Source organism: Xiphophorus hellerii, chromosome 1 (genome assembly GCF_003331165.1).
Source record: "Xiphophorus hellerii strain 12219 chromosome 1, Xiphophorus_hellerii-4.1, whole genome shotgun sequence".
NCBI classification, from domain to species: Eukaryota; Metazoa; Chordata; class Actinopteri; order Cyprinodontiformes; family Poeciliidae; genus Xiphophorus; species Xiphophorus hellerii.
Window position 1 is genome coordinate 8,374,125 of NC_045672.1, and position 17,479 is coordinate 8,391,603.

Below are 17,479 nucleotides of genomic sequence, written 5' to 3' on the forward strand. Positions count from 1 at the left end.
TCCTGTTACAGGTAATGAAAATATATCTCTGTACCTCTGCAGCTTTGTTAATTGATTCATGCGTTGCTTTGTATGGGATTAAACTCTGTGATCTGTGACGTCAACGCGCAGTGTTGTTGTTTCACTTTCTCCAGCTGCAGCACCGCCTCTTGGTGCGCTGACTCCAGCCCCAGTCTGCTGATTGTGGAGCTCCACAAAATGAATGGATTTTGCTTGACAATAATCTACAAGCTGTGGTTATTTCGATTGCTTGTGTACCTTTTCCTGACACTCAGTTTTCTACAAATGTGTTGGAATATGTCACTCTATGTCCAACCAGCTTCTATAGCAACAACCTAACAACAACCCAATAACTCAGTTAATGACTGAAGTTTCACTTTCAGAAATGAGTTTTCTCCACGTATGTCAATGATACAACCAACACTGTCTGGACTCAATTCTACCAGTTCTTTCTTTGCATTTCTCTTTATTGTATAGAAAAAGGAGGTTGGGCTTCTCTTCACACAGTCACACAGAGAATTGACCAACCGTCTTTACATTCTGGAACCTCTCATGGACATGCCCTTATAAGGGCATGTGGCTGACCACAACTAATCAGTTACATATGGAACTAATAACACATGAATGTTTAACGTTTTTAGCTTCTAAGCAAACATCCTAAACAAAGTTAATAACATACTACAAAAGAAAGAGAAGTTAAGTCAATATAAAAAGAAGAATAATATGAGAGTAATAATATAAAAGAATAATATGAAAAGAATAATATGAAAACATAACTTGTAAAATAAACTCATGAGTAAATGAACAGGAGGATAACTTTCCTAACACCAACCCTGAGAGGAACTGTGCGCCTTCAAACAAACCTGGTCAATTTAAACATGTTAAATAATCATCAACAGGCCATGATGAAGCCCATTCAGGGCAGCATAAAGCAGAGCTGTTCTGTGAGGTGACTTGCAAACCAACGTTCTGCCTGCCTCTAACATTTGAAACCCCATACCCATAAGCTATGCAGTTATTCATGGAAACTGTGTGCAAAAGTTCAATTTAGTGACTAAGAGTTTGTGTGTGTGTTTTTCTGCGCTGCCCTCAATCATATGCTGCCTCCATAAAGTGGTAGTCATCCATCAAAACTTTGAAACCCCCCCTCTAAACTTAGCTCTGCTCTGTCTCGGTGATATATGGACTTTTCTGGTTTTATAAAATCTTGCATCGTGATGCACAAACGGCAAATGAGAAGTTTTGATACAGCAATTTAACAATCCAGCGGCTTCGCATCCTTCTCCCTGACAAGTCTGAGGGAACTTTCATGAAAAGCTGACCTACTGTATGTGGCAACATCTATAGGAGTAACACCTTGTCTGGTTATTCAGAAATGTCTTCGAGATGAAAAAGCCCTTTCTGGTATCCAGCGCCTTGTGGTGTTAAGAGGTTATTTATAGCTAAGTTGTTTAAAAAGCTCAGTGCTGTCATGGCTTCCCTCAAAACCCTCCGGGGGTTTTGAGGATGGATTACATCTTCTTCTCAAGTCAAACACATTCAGACCACTATGAAGGAGCTCCAGCTATTTTGTTCACCTTTTCAAGGATTGTGTGTAGAGAATACGCCCAAGACAGTAGGGTGCGTGTGAGAGCTCTTACATTTTGTTTCCATTCACTCCACCTTCCCTGATCCTGCCAGCCTCCAGCGTAGCAAGTCAATGCAAGTGAGGAGAGTCCTAAAATAGAGATGGAAGGACATGGAGTATGCATTTGCATTACCCTTAGAGAGTGACAGAGATGGAGAAAGAAACGAGTGAACAGTGAAGGAGCTGTGCGGTAGTCTCGCCCCTCTGGGCCGTAAAAACTCTCTGATAACATTCAGGCCGAGGAGCAAGGACACTTCTCCTTACAGATGACTCACTGTGAGTACAGTGCAAACAGCAGTGCAGATTGGACCCCAGCGGCAAGGCAAAGATGCTTTTTGACTGCTACAGCTGAATTTAATAGGAGGAACGAGACGGTATTTTACATACATCAATATTTACAGACAAACTCCATAAGCAAGAAGAAGCTGAAATGACCAAAATGGATAGAACATCTGAGTGGTACAATTTTCGAATGATTCAGCACGAAACAGCCAGACATGTTAGGGCCGTTCACTGATCATAAAGCTGGACATTTTTAGAGTAAATTAGAAATGTCATCATCGGTAAGTTTGTTGACCAGCTGCAACCCAAGCACTGCATGTGAAAAAGAAGGGGGGAAGAATTGCTTCACCCACTTATTTCTCCTTCTCCATTTAACTCATATGTATGTCACATGCCTGGAAAAAATATCCAGCAAGATTCGAAAATTTGCAGATTTTTCCTATAAATCCTCTTGTTGGTTTAATTCTAGCCTTTACCGCCACATGCAAATGAAAACGGAAAGAAGTAGAGAAAAGCCCTACATTCTCCGAAGACTGGGTACCAAGAACAGGCTTTAAAAGTAAAATAATATATATTATATATGTAAAGAGAGAAAAAAATATATAGATGTATATTGTTACAAATGTTTTATAATGTTTAAAGAACTTATGAAAAGTCTGATGAAGATGCACCTTTAAAATTATACCACAAAAACAAAGATTTGGATTTCTGAGTCATGTCCGCCTGCAGTTCTAATCATTAAAAACATTTCTTATATGATTCCACAACATGATAAATTTAAAAGACCACAGATAATGGCAGTATTACAAATGACAGTTTAAATATTAAAGTCTAAAATAAGAAAATAAGTGGAAACTACCAATACAAAAAGGTCAAAGTCCCTGAATTTATCTAGCTCAAACTATTTCTGAAACATTGAGAAATAATAATTAATCATTTTAACCTAAAACAATGCTATTGCTGAGGCCTGAAAATATTTTTCATTCTTTTACAGTATCTTCCATACCAAATCATTTTTAAAAACTCTATTTGGTCAGTTAGCTAAGACTGATGATTTACCAGTCTGTAACTGCACTGTTAGATTAAGACAGCAAATCAAGGCTCTCTGTAATAGAATGTGGTCATGGTATATTAGAATCATTTTAAAATCACAAGTACTGTATATGGAGCTTTATGGGGCTTAAAATCTCTCATCTCCTTAAAAAAAGCAAACACTGCTCATGCACATTCAATCCTAATTCACACAGTATAAAAAAAAATATTCAAACATTTTATTTATTTTTTTGTAATTACATTCCTATCTCACAGAAAACATGAATTAGTATTTAATGACCCCACTGGGTTTAACGAGAAGTGACACTTTTTCTCCTTCTTACAACTGCAGCAGACTGAGAAAACCAGGACATGACACCAGCCCCGTTTTCTGCCCTTCTCGCTCCCATTAATTCCAGCATGTGGCTTCAAAAGAGTCTGACCCAGAATAATCACTGTTTTCAAGTCAGGGTCAGCAGACATGTCCTGTAAAGAAAATCAAGACTCTAGTTCGGTAGCACAACACCACTGAATATAACAAGAGCTTTCTGTAACACTGAGCCAGACCATTGCATTATCAACATAAACTCAGGACTATATTAAGAACGGAATTAATTTCACAATTGGACAAAAAAAAAATTTTGATACTGTATATACAGTATATATACAGTATATACTGTATATATATAAATATAGATAGATAGATATAGATAGATAGATAGATAGATAGATAGATAGATAGATAGATAGATAGATAGATAGATAGATAGATAGATAGATAGATAGATAGATAATATAGTCATCAAGCTTATACTATAATGCCAGTTAACATATATAGACATGCCATATATTTCTTAGTCACTTTAATTGTATTTTACATATTTTAGCAAAGAATGTTTCCTCTTCAGCATTTTACCAATTCATGTAGTTTGGCGAGCAGGTTAAAGTTCTTCCAGCTCGCGCTCTTCTTGTTCAGCAGGTATTCGATAAATTGTTCATGATGTCTTTTAGTGGTAGATATGAGCAGGACCGCAGCCAGATCCAAGCTTTAGATTTGTGTGTGCCCATCTGATAAAAAGAACAGGCGAATGGAGACAGAAAGAGTGAGCCAAAATGAAAACCCGCAGCCAACTGAGCTGGGCTGTAACAACTGGTGCGGATTTTATTTTCAGTTACGTTTTTTCTTCTTTTTTTTTTACTTCCCTCCCTCAACTGCTACAGGTTGCAGCTCTGGGTAAAGGTTAACAACTCTGATAAAGTATATTAACCTTGCTAAATCTGAAATATCTTTCAGGCATTACTATTAGGAAAACTACAAGTAAACTTGCAATGGGAACGGCAGGAGAAACAGTGTCGTTCTAGGTTTCACGGTACATGAGGCATTTCAAAGGATGAAGGAAAAACAGTTGATTTCCTATGAATTCTTTGTGTTATTTTATTGAAAACTTTTCCTCACTTTACATAGACCAGGCTATCATTTTATAAAGCCTAGCCTAGGCTATCTTGTTACTATGTCTTCGTATCTGTCACAGCTGGCCCCACCCAGCCTTGCTTTTCTACTTAAATAAAACCTTCTTTTTTTAAGTACTTTTCTGACTGTAGACATGGGCAGGTTTAGGTGAGTAGCTATTGTCTTGTAGCGATTTCCTGTCTTAAGAAAACTGGTACATACCTGCTTTACTTTAAAGACTGACTGTGTGTTGCATCATCCTCCAGCTGTGGATATATCAGCATGCCAGAATTCAGTAGAGAGTATCCCTTTGACTTTCAAACCACCATTTCAGGTGCATGGCATTTACTGTAGTCAATATTTTAAAAAGTGAACCCAATAACTGTTAGCATTAGAAGAATCTGGATGGGATGGAACTGCGTTCCCAATGCAATTGGGTGATGCCTGTCCATTTATAAACAAACATGATGGTTGAACTGAAATAAATTTAAGTCTAAATCTCCAATGGTATAAATAGCTTTGGGCTCAACTGCAAGACTATAATTTATGGAATAAATACAGGAATAATGCAGGATGATACCAGGAACTGACTCTGGATTTGAAGCCCCCTATTGTAAGGCAGGGCATTTGGACAATGTAACATTGTGAAAAGCTTTGAGTAAAAGTTAAGAACTGTAAGAGTGATATATTGGCTGTTGTGGTGTGATGCTGTTTGTAGCCTGGAGTAACTTTGTAAACAGAACATTTCCAAATATATTGGCAAAACCCCCCCCAAAAAAACAAAAACAAACTGCACTCCAGATAGCAGAGATCCACAATGAGTTTTGAAAATGACTATAACAGATTTACCATCTGTCAACCACCATCTGCATTCTAACAGAGAGTGGAGCGATGGTTATGTTTTGTGTTATTATAAGGGAAGCCATTGTCTCTCTCCACTCAAAGCATCAATAAGTGGCATTGTACACCTTTGGGACATTCAGATTAGACCATGATAGCATTTTGTAAAGTGCTTGCACGGCTCAGATCTCTTATAGAGAGTGGCAAATCATATACAATCTTCAACTTAATTAACCCAAGATGGCTCAAGTACACGGCAGCTATCTTGTTCTTTTTATTTATCAGTTGTCTGGTGTCACTCCGCTTAGATTTTTCTGCATTCACTGAGGACAAAGCAATCAGTACTGCACTGATTCTATATGATGTTACCACATAAATTAGGTTGTACTTTCATAACATGAAAAAAATATGATCATTGGGGAAAATCCATATGATAAAAGATGGAAGTATGAATTTCAAAAGATTTCACAATGGATTTTTTTGAACCAAACGTCTTAAATGTATAATATGACCTTCCTTTATCTAGCATCAAAAAGCAGGGAGAAGTCAAAACTGATTGAACTCTTTTGCTCTTCAACAAGAAAGCAAAAATCCGCAACATGAATTAAAGTATTTTTCCCCCAAATATCATTCTGATATTATGTCTCTTTGGAAAGCTGCACTTCTAATTGACATTTTGTTAAATCAATTTAACAGACTGCTTGATAAAGTAAATAGAAAATGTTAGAGCATGCGTAATGCCAGAAAGCAATTCTCCGCTTTGATGAACGCTGCATACTGGATATTTATGAATTACGAGGCTACATGACTTATTCAGCTGTTCCGTTTAAAACTCGGTTCAACTGGCACCTTACCCACAGAGCTGGATGAAAATATACTCCCTTTGGTGTCACTGAAGGAACGCTTAAGTACATTCCTGAAGTGGCGCTTTAGATTGAATCAGTCTCTAAAATCCAAAGTTTTGTTTTTTTCTGAATAGCAATTAGATCTCTATTCAGAATAAATATCTGTTGTGCTACAACCATCGCAACCTCGCCATTCAACCCATTTAGCTTTCTGATGAGACAGGAAATGTTGAGAAACCCCTGGAATCATTGTGTCGTGTGCTGATGTTCTGGGTGAGAGTTTATGCGATATTTTTCTTTAAGCTTCTTTGCAATCTTTTTAGTCATCCAGCAGTTTTTAATCAGACAGAATCACGACATCAATGTATAGCTGCAAATCCTGAATGGGTAATTAAATTGTCTCAAAACAAAAACAAACCGTTATAACATTTGCTTGTCCAATATTAAACACACACACACCACACCCACACACCCACACACATATATATATATATATATAGTATATATATATATATATATATATAAACCCTGTTACTCTGAAGATCTACTTACAAACCTTGAAAAGTGCATGGTTTCCCTTTTATCAAAATAAACAAGCAGAAATAACTTACATAACCAGTGAGAGACCTTGACAATTCTAGCAGACATCGCTGTGTGCTCCATAAAGCCATTACAAGATTTTAAATGCCAGGAAGGGTAACATTCCAACAATTTAAAATCCTGAAACTGCGGTCTGCATTTTTACTGATAGCTGACTTATGCCTGGAATGCACAAATGCACCATGCTGAACTCATAAGACCTTCTCGAGAAAATAAAAGATTTGACTCAGAAGTCTGAAACAAAGTTTTGATGCTCCTCCAATTCTGAGCTGAACATTTCCAAATGTCTGTGAGACAAATTACAACTGTCCAAGTGTTCAGAGTCTTTTCTGACTTTTCCCAATGAAAAGAGTTTAAAAATCCAGCTCCTCATTGACGTATTCTGTCTCAGGTTTTTATCAAGTGATCACCACCTTATCAAAGAGATGGATTTAAACTATCTTTTTGCCCCTGCGAAAGAATACATTTTACTTCTGCCCCTTTACTATGCATGCATCATATTATGTTGTGGCATCCAGATCAATGATTCTGCAGGTGTGATATCTTCAAGGGTATTTTACCTCTGAAGGTAAAACACCATCAGAGAGTTTTACAAAAGGTCAGGGAGATTTGCAGGATTTGTTGTGAACTGGAATAATCTTTGCTAAACATACGTTATGTCTGCATGCTTTGAAGGAAACGGCTGTACGTCACTCATTCAAAAGACAAATTTCATCCCTTTACACAGATAAATATCGTCTGCATGTCTCTTAGGGGTGCAGGAGCTGATCTGGTCTAGGTGGATATCCCGTATCACCCAGATAAACATCACGGCTGGCTTTCTGTGGACTTCCAGAGATTTATGGATTGCCTCTGTGGAGCAGGCCACTGGGAGGTAAATACTGTATGAAACCTTCCAAATGTCCCAGCAGTGTTCATCACACACACATTTACACATATAACTAGACCCACATTTCATGGGCCTTTAGGTTTAAGCTGGGACAGCTGCTACTATGGCTGCACCAGAAAACAGTTTAAAGGGGGAAAAAAAAGTGAAAACAGCAGAAAAATATTGTTGCATTTGGTTAACTACTGGGTCCAAGATGTAACAGCCAAGGCTCTTGCATCATCCCACTAATTTCTCCCACTGCACAATGTCCTCCAGCGCTGTGTATATGACCCACATGCTCAGAGTGATGAGGCTTGGGAGAAACTGGGTAAGAAAGAAAACAGAAAAACTGGAAAATTGCTCCAATTATAAAAGCCCTTTGATGTAATAATTCTTACTGTGCCCTGTGCCACAGTCCACATAAATTACCACGTAGATGCTAAAAACAAAATAAAGCTTTTATTAAGAAGCATTTCAGCCGAGCTGTGAGATTCCGGGTCAGTTAATGGAAATGGGCTATGACGGATAAATCTGGTCCTTCATAGAAGAACTATTGACCCAGCAAAAGCTCACTACATTAATCAGGTACAGTATAAGATCTGTGTTGGTAATTCTGTTACTCTGCAGGATGGATGTGCGTCAGTGAAACACCAACAAGACACACCTTCTCATTCTGCACAAACTAGAGAAGATGGTAATTACAGTTTTCACCAAAAGTGGCTGGAGCAATTGGCAGGGTTGTTTTGTGCTCGGGTCAAGTGATAAATTGTGGAAAATGTTCATTTGTATCAGAGCCAAACTTCCTTTAATCAAAAGTCACAGGATGATATTTTACTGCAGAGACAGCGAGTGCATGCTGTTTAGGTGTAACATCTCTGCCAAACTGAAACTTAAAGAGGAGTTGTCTTTGACAGATGTGAAAGTCAAAACTACCCCATGACCAGGTTTCAAGTCTGTAGCACACCAAAGGATCTGATCCCCACAACCTGCAGGCTGGGAACTGTCAGGGCTGCCAATCAGACACAAGGTTTATCTAACATCAGCAGAACATTGTTGGCTGTTTGCTGATGCAGTCAAGCTGCAGATTCGGGTCGTTGAGCAAATTTTAAATAAATGGAGGGGTACGCTGAAGATGAGGCAAACACTTACAGAAGCACAAATAAGCTGTTTCAAATAAGAAATATAAACCTTCCAACAACCCAGACTGATCGAGTTACCATTTGTTAGTACTCATCTAGAAGCACGCCATGGAGCTGATACTTATACAATTATATATAAATGTAAATTAATTCATTAATTACTGACAATACGGTGTTATATTTGAGCTCTACTATGTTCAGCCTTCTTGTTAGCTGCTGAAAGTTTTGTGCTTTCTTATATGCAGAATGAAACGGTTTCCTTTTCAAGGGGAAGTAATATGTATTTTCAAGGCGCATAGTGCCATTTTATAGCACTATCAACTGAAGGAAGTATGTTACCTTCAGTTGTTATAAAAATGCTGCATATATCGAACATGACTTAAAAGAAATTTGACTTTGCAATTTAACACCTTTATATTTACACCTTTACATGCTCTGTCTCTTTAAGAAACTCTTGCTCCTTCTGAAAATCCATCTTCAGAAAGGTGGAAGATGATCTCAGGAAGTCATCACAACATCGCTCCTGCTGGCAAGCGTTTTGCACACCTGAATGGTTGCCATGGGAGATTAGATGATTTCTCAAACCTGATTCAAGGCAACACTCCAGGTATATTGTTAATGAGGGAATAACATGATGTAAAAGCTCACAAAAGTCACTTTCACTTTATCTTGCCCCTTCTTTTATCTTTGTGCTCCTTCTGACTTCACCTTAAACGCCTCCCTGATTATTAAAGCAACCATCACTTTCTTGTAACAGAGACCAAATGGCAGAGTGATGGTCTGTGAAAAACCACAGAATTTTTACTTTTCAAACCATCCGGTAACCAGTGGCTGATCCGATTTCCATCACCTATCAATTTCTGTACTAAAGACCTGCTTGTTGAACCTTTAGCTTGCTGTATCTATGCACTACTTTAAATTTAAACGGGTGAAAGTTGTTAGATTGGAAAGTAGCTCTGCCCCAAAAGATCATCGGTAGTTTTCAGATCAGATCACCATTTCAAACTTTACAGCTCAGCTCCTTGCTCTAAGAAACTTTAGAGATTCAAGTCATAAAACAAAGCAGAATAACTATAATTTATGATACTGTGGTCACAGTGCCCGACTTTAACAGCTAGTGTTATTATTTTTCCCAAGGCTATAAAATCAAACCCCAGCCCTCTCATCTCAAGCATTCAATATACATTTATGTGTTGCAGGGGGTAAAGGAAATCAAAACAGTAGCCGTGATCCAAATCTGGTAATCTATCTTTACTTACAGCTGCAATCCAAGTTAGTGTTGTGTAATTTATGCTTTCCTCCTGCTGCCATCAAAACCTTCAACAACAAATCTTGTTTTCATTCTTCTCTAAACAAATTCTTAAGTTTGGTCAAATGGACCACAGATGGACGCTTCGTATTTTTTGCCGTTAGACAGGGACAACCTGTCTTGGTCCGCCTGGATTTGACAGACTACTGAGCACATGGTGTTAGCAACACGCTCTTACACACACATACACACACACGCCCCCCCCCAACACACGCCTCCAGAGGATAGGATCTCAGAGAAGCAACACAGCCTATTTCACTGCAAATTAGGTTAATCACACTCCAGAGAGGCCCAGTTAATAACCCTCATAGAGGCTATTAAGATGGCACCTAAATCATAGGACTATCTGGATATCTGATGCCCCCTCATACAGAAATGCCACGTTTGGCACTGGAGTTGTGGTGAAAGCCTAAGAACGAAGAGGCGGGTCACATAAAGTCCATCATCTGCAGGCCGCTGATGCTGCGCAGTTGCTTTGTGTATTAGGGGCCCTTGTTCATTAAGCCACTTATATTATTCAAAATTAGACCATCAGTCAGATACAGACCACAATTTAGTGTAGCGGTAACACAGCGCATACAGCACATGCTCCCCATGAATACTGATATGAGGACATAATGCCTGAGCTTTCTTAGCTCACAAAGATCAGCTGAACAACTTCCTCCTTTTATCAACGTTTGAGCAAATTTAATATTTATCCAGACTGAAAATAATTATACACCCCAAGAAACGGTGGCCTCCTGGAGACGACTCGACAGGAAGAAAAGTCCTTGGGAAAGATAACTGGTGTCTCTGCCCGTTACTGTTGTGCAGCCACAGTAATCTGAAGCCTGATAGCATCTCCTGTGTGCTGGTGGGATGAGGGCTCTCTGTGGGGAAGCAAAAACTGTGTGACGTCCATGAAAGATTCAGTACCGAGGTGTAGAGCCTGGCATAGATGAATGGTGGCCAGTAGACTCAAATTATACACAATTACAGCTGCTTTTGTCTATGGATCGCACCTAAATTTGTCTTCCATTGGGAAAATCTATCATGTATCTAGGATTTCATTTACAATGAGAGACATTCTATATAGCTATATTTTAACATAGCTGTTCATTAAAAAATACACACAAAGAGATCTAAAACATATTTTCTCACCAATAACCAATTCTGCAGCCATATTTCTACACAAATAACTTAAAGCAAGCAGAAGAGTGCTGAAAAAAAATACTTAACTATCAGTTAGTGTGCTACAGAACCAGTTCTTCTGTCAAACTAGTTGCAAGCTTCCCTTTTGGCCAAATGGAGCTACAGTTCCACACACACACACATTACAAGAATATATTTTGATTATAAGCATGTTTTTTTCAATTAGAGGTTCACATCTAGCAAAAATGTACAGAAAGCCTTTAATAATATTAACATAATTCTTCCTGTTGTATAATCTCAGGTGTAAATTTTGAGACAAACCTTTTCAATGATAAAAATTACGATTTTAATATATTTGTTTTAATCACTGATATCACAGATGCTGGTACTGATGCTGTTAATCAATTTGCTTTTTGTGCTGCCTCCCTTTACCAGTAGGTCAAGTCTTAGGTTTCTATAATATTTTACGGATTTAGAGAAAAAAAAACGAGTGAGGGATCTTTGACCATTTTAACTCGATCACCCAGAGTTCTGGCTGATCCAGAGTCTGGGATAAAATTGATTTTGCGTATGATTGACAATTAGTGTGCTATTCTTTTGGATCACTATCTGGCAGTAATACACCATATTAATCAATTTTCAGTAAGTAAATGGAAGCTGACATTAAATGTAGAATTATCTGGTAATTCAATTAAAGATGTCAAAGGGCCTATGAAGAAGGTTCATAGGCCCTTTGGGGGAGAAAACGACGCCGCAGCATCACAGATGACTACCATGCTTGACAGTGGGCACAGAGTAATTGTTGCCCTTTTCATTCTTAGTTTTACATCAACGCCACCCAGAAAATCCATATTTTTTGAATGTGTAATGGTGGGCCGAAAAAAAAATGCTTGGTTGGATTGCCTTACAACCAACTGATGGGCATATGGATGGCATCTAATTGCTGGTATGCAGGATTGATAACCCCAGGATGCCTCACTTTACTGCATTTCTCTAACAATAAGCTGGATTCTTGTTTTTACATCCCTTTTCCGCCTCTGCATGACAGCAGTAAGAGTTTGCAGTTGATTTTTATGATAGATTCCTCCTCTCCCCACTGAATAAATGCACTCAAACTGAGGGGTGAATTTTTCAGAAGTCAGTGTAAGATAATGAAAATAATTTTCTTCATAGGATTTTTACAGCTCTTTAACAGTGGAATCCACTGTAGATGTAAGACAGATTTAAACTTTAAAAGTATTTATACAACCTAATCCTTTCGCAAAGTCTTGTACCTAATATTAAATGGCAAGAAAGATTATGTTCATTACAATAATAATAGAATCAACCCTAGCCAGGGCATTTACAGGTTGAAATTTTGACAAAGAATAATCATAAAGCCTTTATAACAGAGATTCCTAATGAGATTAGTTGCCTAGAATCCATAATGAATAATAGAATGAATGAACAAATAACAATGCAAACGCTGTGGTGTGGAGATTTTTTTTTATTTTCCAAAATTTCCTTTTTTAAAATTTTGCTAAAGCAGTGTTAATTTACGCCCACACATCTCCACTCTGAGCTCAGATTGTTCTTTATCTGTTCAAACAGGTACAGTAGCTCTTCCTGCACAACTTCCGCTTTTTATTCCGCACAAACACACACAGGATCCACTCGCCATCACTGACCGAAGAAACACCCAACAAGAACAGACGACTCAAGCTTTCCGCTGCCGTTTGAAACAAAGTGGCTTACAACTCATAACACGCTGCTGCGGCCCATGACACCAGTTGCCGTTTCTCCAGGCATTTGGACGTTCCACATCCCCACCCAACAAGCAGCAAGAAAATTCCTCAACAGGGAGAAGCAGATCTGTTCCAGCTTTGGACCACGGCAGATCTGAAACCAATTCACTTCTTCATCTTGTGCATCTGCTGCTCTACTGACGCCGTGCACTGCCATCACCCTGTGAGGTCAGCCTAGGATGTGGAGAGTGTGTCATGCATAATAAATGTGCGCCTGCAAACGGGAAGGAATTAGATATGCCAGGCAGGAATGAGATTCAGCGGGTGTCCAAAGAATCTGAATAACATTAGACTGTTGCTCACCTAGGAGGGCGTCCTTACGTTTATTTATTGGCTGCCTTGCTGAGGAATGAGTGTGGCAAATTTTGGCTTTCGGTCGGAAACTTCTTAGGAAGCTTGAGCTAAATAGCCTGTTTTCCATCTTGTTCAAAGTAACATGAAACTGAAACATTGAAAAGAATGACAGTTCTGCCAGGTTAGCCTCAGAGCCTCTCTCCCAATAGCTTCCATGGAATATTGTTTCCTACCCTTGATAAGCTCAGATCAGTAAACTACAAAAGAAACTTTCAGAGCACAAAACTATGAAACATGTCACGGACATTTACCCTTAAATCAATGGCTTTACTATCATTGGAACGTATAGCTACCTTTAATTTAACCTCCATAAAGTTGCCTTCTAATTACTTTATGATTGCATCTTTCCATATGTTTGCTCTCAGAAGTGGGGCGGAGCTGCCAAGGCTAACCTTGAGGCTGTGCGCGCGTGCGTCTGTGACCGCGTGAGTCGTTTGAGCTGTGCTGTTGGTGACCCCTAGCGTTCCTGATGTGAACATTTTGAATGTTTCCTCTGAAAAAAAAAAAAAAAATGTTTTTGCCTAAATATTTCACTGTTGATAGCACTTTATTGCAAAAACTGTGCAGTGTGTGAAATATGCTCTTCCCTTTTGCAATTTTATTTCCTAAGAGTCTTAGCGTGCATATTTAATTCCGATGAACTCATAAGTTGCCGTGGCGTAGCTTTAAAAACTGAGACGTGTTGTGGAAGAGGGGTGTCCGATTTTCGAAAGGATGGGTTATTCGGGTTGTTCGAGCGTTAAAGTGACAGATTTAATCCCAAACACGCTATTTTAATCAGCAGCAAACGTGTCTCACCTGCGCGCAGCGCTCCTTTTTATCCACATCTTATCTCGGCTGCCGAATCCGCCTCAGTCCTCCAGGTATCCTCCCATTTGGACGGCTTTTCACCTAAGTCTGGGGCAATTTCTAGTTTGAAGTGAGAAAAGCACTCAAGTCACGGACCTTACTCCAGCTGTCAACGCCAGCATCTTTGTTCTAAGTCATATCCTTCAGCGTGGCGCACCTCGAATTCCTCCAGGAAGGTGACCAAATCCCACTCAAGCGAAAAATAAATGAATAAATAAAGACGCCAGAACAATAGTCAGCTCGCTCAGAAGTTCTTCAGTCTGTTGTTTTTGCTCTCTTCCTGGTAATCAGTTAAAGGCAGAGGCGGGCAGGTGAGGAGGTGCCCTCAAACTTTGCCTCCGCGCAAAATCCTTCATTCCTTCCCTCCGGCTGAAAGAGCGAGCACATAAGATGCGGGGAAAACGGGCCAAGTAGTGTGCTTCTTCATCACTGAACTGACAGTACGTCGCTTACATTGTTGAGAGGCAGATGAACCTCCGAGAAAAAGGAGAGAGAGAGAGAGAGAGAGAGAGGGAGGAAAAAACAGAGCAAAAGATGAGGATGCACGGATCTTCCAAGTCAGCAGCGCTGGCAGGGGGTCCTCATTATCTCCTCACATCTCTGGAGGTGTTGAGGGTTGAGGATGGGTTTCAGAGAAAGTAAAAAGAAAAGGATGGGGAGAAAAATGATGGAAAATAGGCGAAAGTGAAGGAAGGAAGAAGGAGCGCGATGAGGAAGAGTCCTGGAGGATGAGGGTTGTTTCTGAGGAGTTGAAGAGAGAGAGAAAGACAGACAGAGAGAGAGAGAGGGGGGGGATGAGAGCTTGTCATTACAGAGGAGAGGAGGATGGTCCGTCTCCTCCTGCTGCTCCTCTTCTCTCAGACTGACGAACGACCTGCCTGCAGAGCCCCACGTTGCCGTGACGTCACTTTAAAGCCAAATATGTCATGTGCCGGAGCGCCTCGCGTCATGTGGGAGTGCGCGCACACGCATGGTCGTCTGGGCTTGGCTACATGGTGATGGAGAGCACAGAACTGCACAGGTAGCAGCAGTGTGACCGAGGAGTCATCTGTTTGGTACATAAAATCATGATGTTGTCATTTGGGGGAGAAAAAAAAAAAGTGTTCACATTTTAGTTTTCAAGTAGTTTATGTGACAGACCAAACAAAAGCAGCGGGAATTAATGGCGTGGATAAGGAGGAAAAAAAAGACATACACTTGCAAGATTTCTCAGTCAGATTGGGTGGACTGCATCTGTCAATATCGCTGTACTTTGACTGGGCCAATCTTGCACATTGTTTCATGCTGGGGTTGTGTCCTGTGTTAAGGACGGCTGCCATGTTACTTTGTCTTCTCTGCCCACACAGGTGCACTTCTGAGACTTCTAAAGACACTTCAGAGTATCTGAGTAAATGAGGCTGAGGACGAAATGACAGTTTTCAGACTTTTTTTGTGCAAACTGTGAAACTCGTGTAGCATTCTACGTCACAATCAAACACTAATTTGTGCTGGTATTTCACATAAAATCCAAAGAAAATACTTTAAGGTATGTGACTGTAACAGGACCAAATGGGGAAAATGTGTTCAAAAAATGTGAATGCTTTTGCAAGGCACTGTGACTTTCATCCATCTATCCATTTTCTGTACACCCTTGTCCCTAGCGGGGTCGGCAGAGGTGCAGTCCGTCGCAGGGCAGCACTGTGAGTTTGAAACATCAAATAAATGAGAAATAGCTCTCAGGTTTGACCCAAACGAAGCATTTTTTTTTTTTTTTTGCTTTTTTTTTTTTTAAGAAATGAACCTATATAGTCCTATATATCTAAAAATCGTGTGATCCGGCACAGCAGAATGACCGCTGACAGAAATCAGCCTGAAACGTCCGTTCAATGTCACAGCTGACCGAACCTCAGAGGAACAGAGTCATCGCTCTGCTTGTGGCTGGCCTGACTAATAAAAGAAAAGAAAAACTTTGTCAGAGGACTGAATGTCAGTCATCCAATGACTGTGCATCCGAGGTGAAGGTATACTGTGATGTTACTTGGCTGGGGCTGCAGCCGGGACTCTGGCCAGGTCAGCAGTGTGGGACTATTGCTCATCAGGATTGATACATCAACCTGTCCACCTGTACAGCAAACTTCAATTGATGAAGAAAATAAAAAAAAAAGAACTCTGTTTTGGACAGGGGGCTGTAAACCATCTTGCTGAATCACCTTTTACTTTAGCTCTTCTATGCAATAATATTTACCCACTGTGACGTCCAAAAGTTGTCCAAATCTTTCGGATTGTGAGAACGTCTCTAGTTCTCAGATCTTGCCAGGCAATCCCACAGATTTTCTGTCAGATTTAGTTCTGAAATCTTGTTTGGCCACTCCAAAACTCTTTCTTTTTTCTCAGTCTTTTGATTCTAAGTGTTTGGACCGAAAACTAAAATGACTCATCATCTTGAGCTTTCTATCAGACACCTAAAGGTTTTTGGGGGTGGTTATGACTTTATCCACCTTGACAAAACCCAAGTTCCATCAAAAATCAAAGAAACCAGTGAGCATGTTTCATAATGGATATGGTGATGTCCAATGCTGGTTTTGTGGCAAGCGTACATTTTTGCAAGTTTTGGCCCATGTTCTTCAGATCATCACTCATAACATGGTTCTGGGAGATCTTGGGCAGGTCTGGATGATTCTTTGTGAAGTAATGTACCTCACGTTTTGAATTTTTCCTTCCACTCAACTTTCCACAAGCTTGCCTGGACACAGTGATGGACAGGACAAATTAATTAATTTAGTTCTTGTGATGGGACCGAGTTAAAAACAGGAGGACTCACAGGACATATTAGAAAAATAGGGTTTTTTATTTTAACCCAAAGATTATAAATGACAAAGATAAACTGAGCTCATAAAAGAGGTCAAAGAAACAAAACTGAACTCAGGCAAAAAATGTAAACAAACTGGCTGCACAAACAAACATAACTGACCTAACAAAGGAATGACACACAGGGGTTTATATACTGGCTGATCAGACCGATTAAGACACAATAGGGGTAACTAAACAGAATACAATTACAAATAACACAAAACAAATAACAGTACAGCTAAGTTTGGCTAAACTAAAGACCTAAAACTGAAAATCAAAAATATTAAACTTTAAATACTATTATTTACTTAAATAGAAAACTTATCTAAACAAAGAAACTACAATTCCCCCTGCTAGCAGGAACTAGTGGTGCAGTCCAATCAGCATTTAAGCCTGCTGAGCTCTGGCCCCCATCCTTTGTCTGGCAACTCCAAGGCAGGTAAGTACCGGTGGGAAAACAAACAGAATTAATCTTAAGCAAACAAAATTAACTTTAAGTTGATATACTGTAAATACATATGCTAACTAAATGTGCGCGCT

At 39.5% G+C, this 17,479-nt stretch overlaps 1 protein-coding gene across 2 annotated transcripts in view; it reads right to left on the reverse strand.

The window, feature by feature from the left end:
- Nucleotides 1-14,974, reverse strand: part of ajap1 (adherens junctions associated protein 1) — a 57,434-nt gene extending 42,460 nt beyond the window's left edge. Inside the window, exon 1 of one of the 2 annotated variants that reach the window (XR_004340271.1) lies at nucleotides 14,060-14,973. The gene's annotated coding sequence lies outside the window, so the exon portion shown is untranslated. Of the gene's footprint in view, nucleotides 1-14,059 lie in introns of both variants that reach the window. The other variant, XM_032570502.1, reaches the window with a different exon arrangement.
- Nucleotides 14,975-17,479: the final 2,505 nt, after the last annotated feature.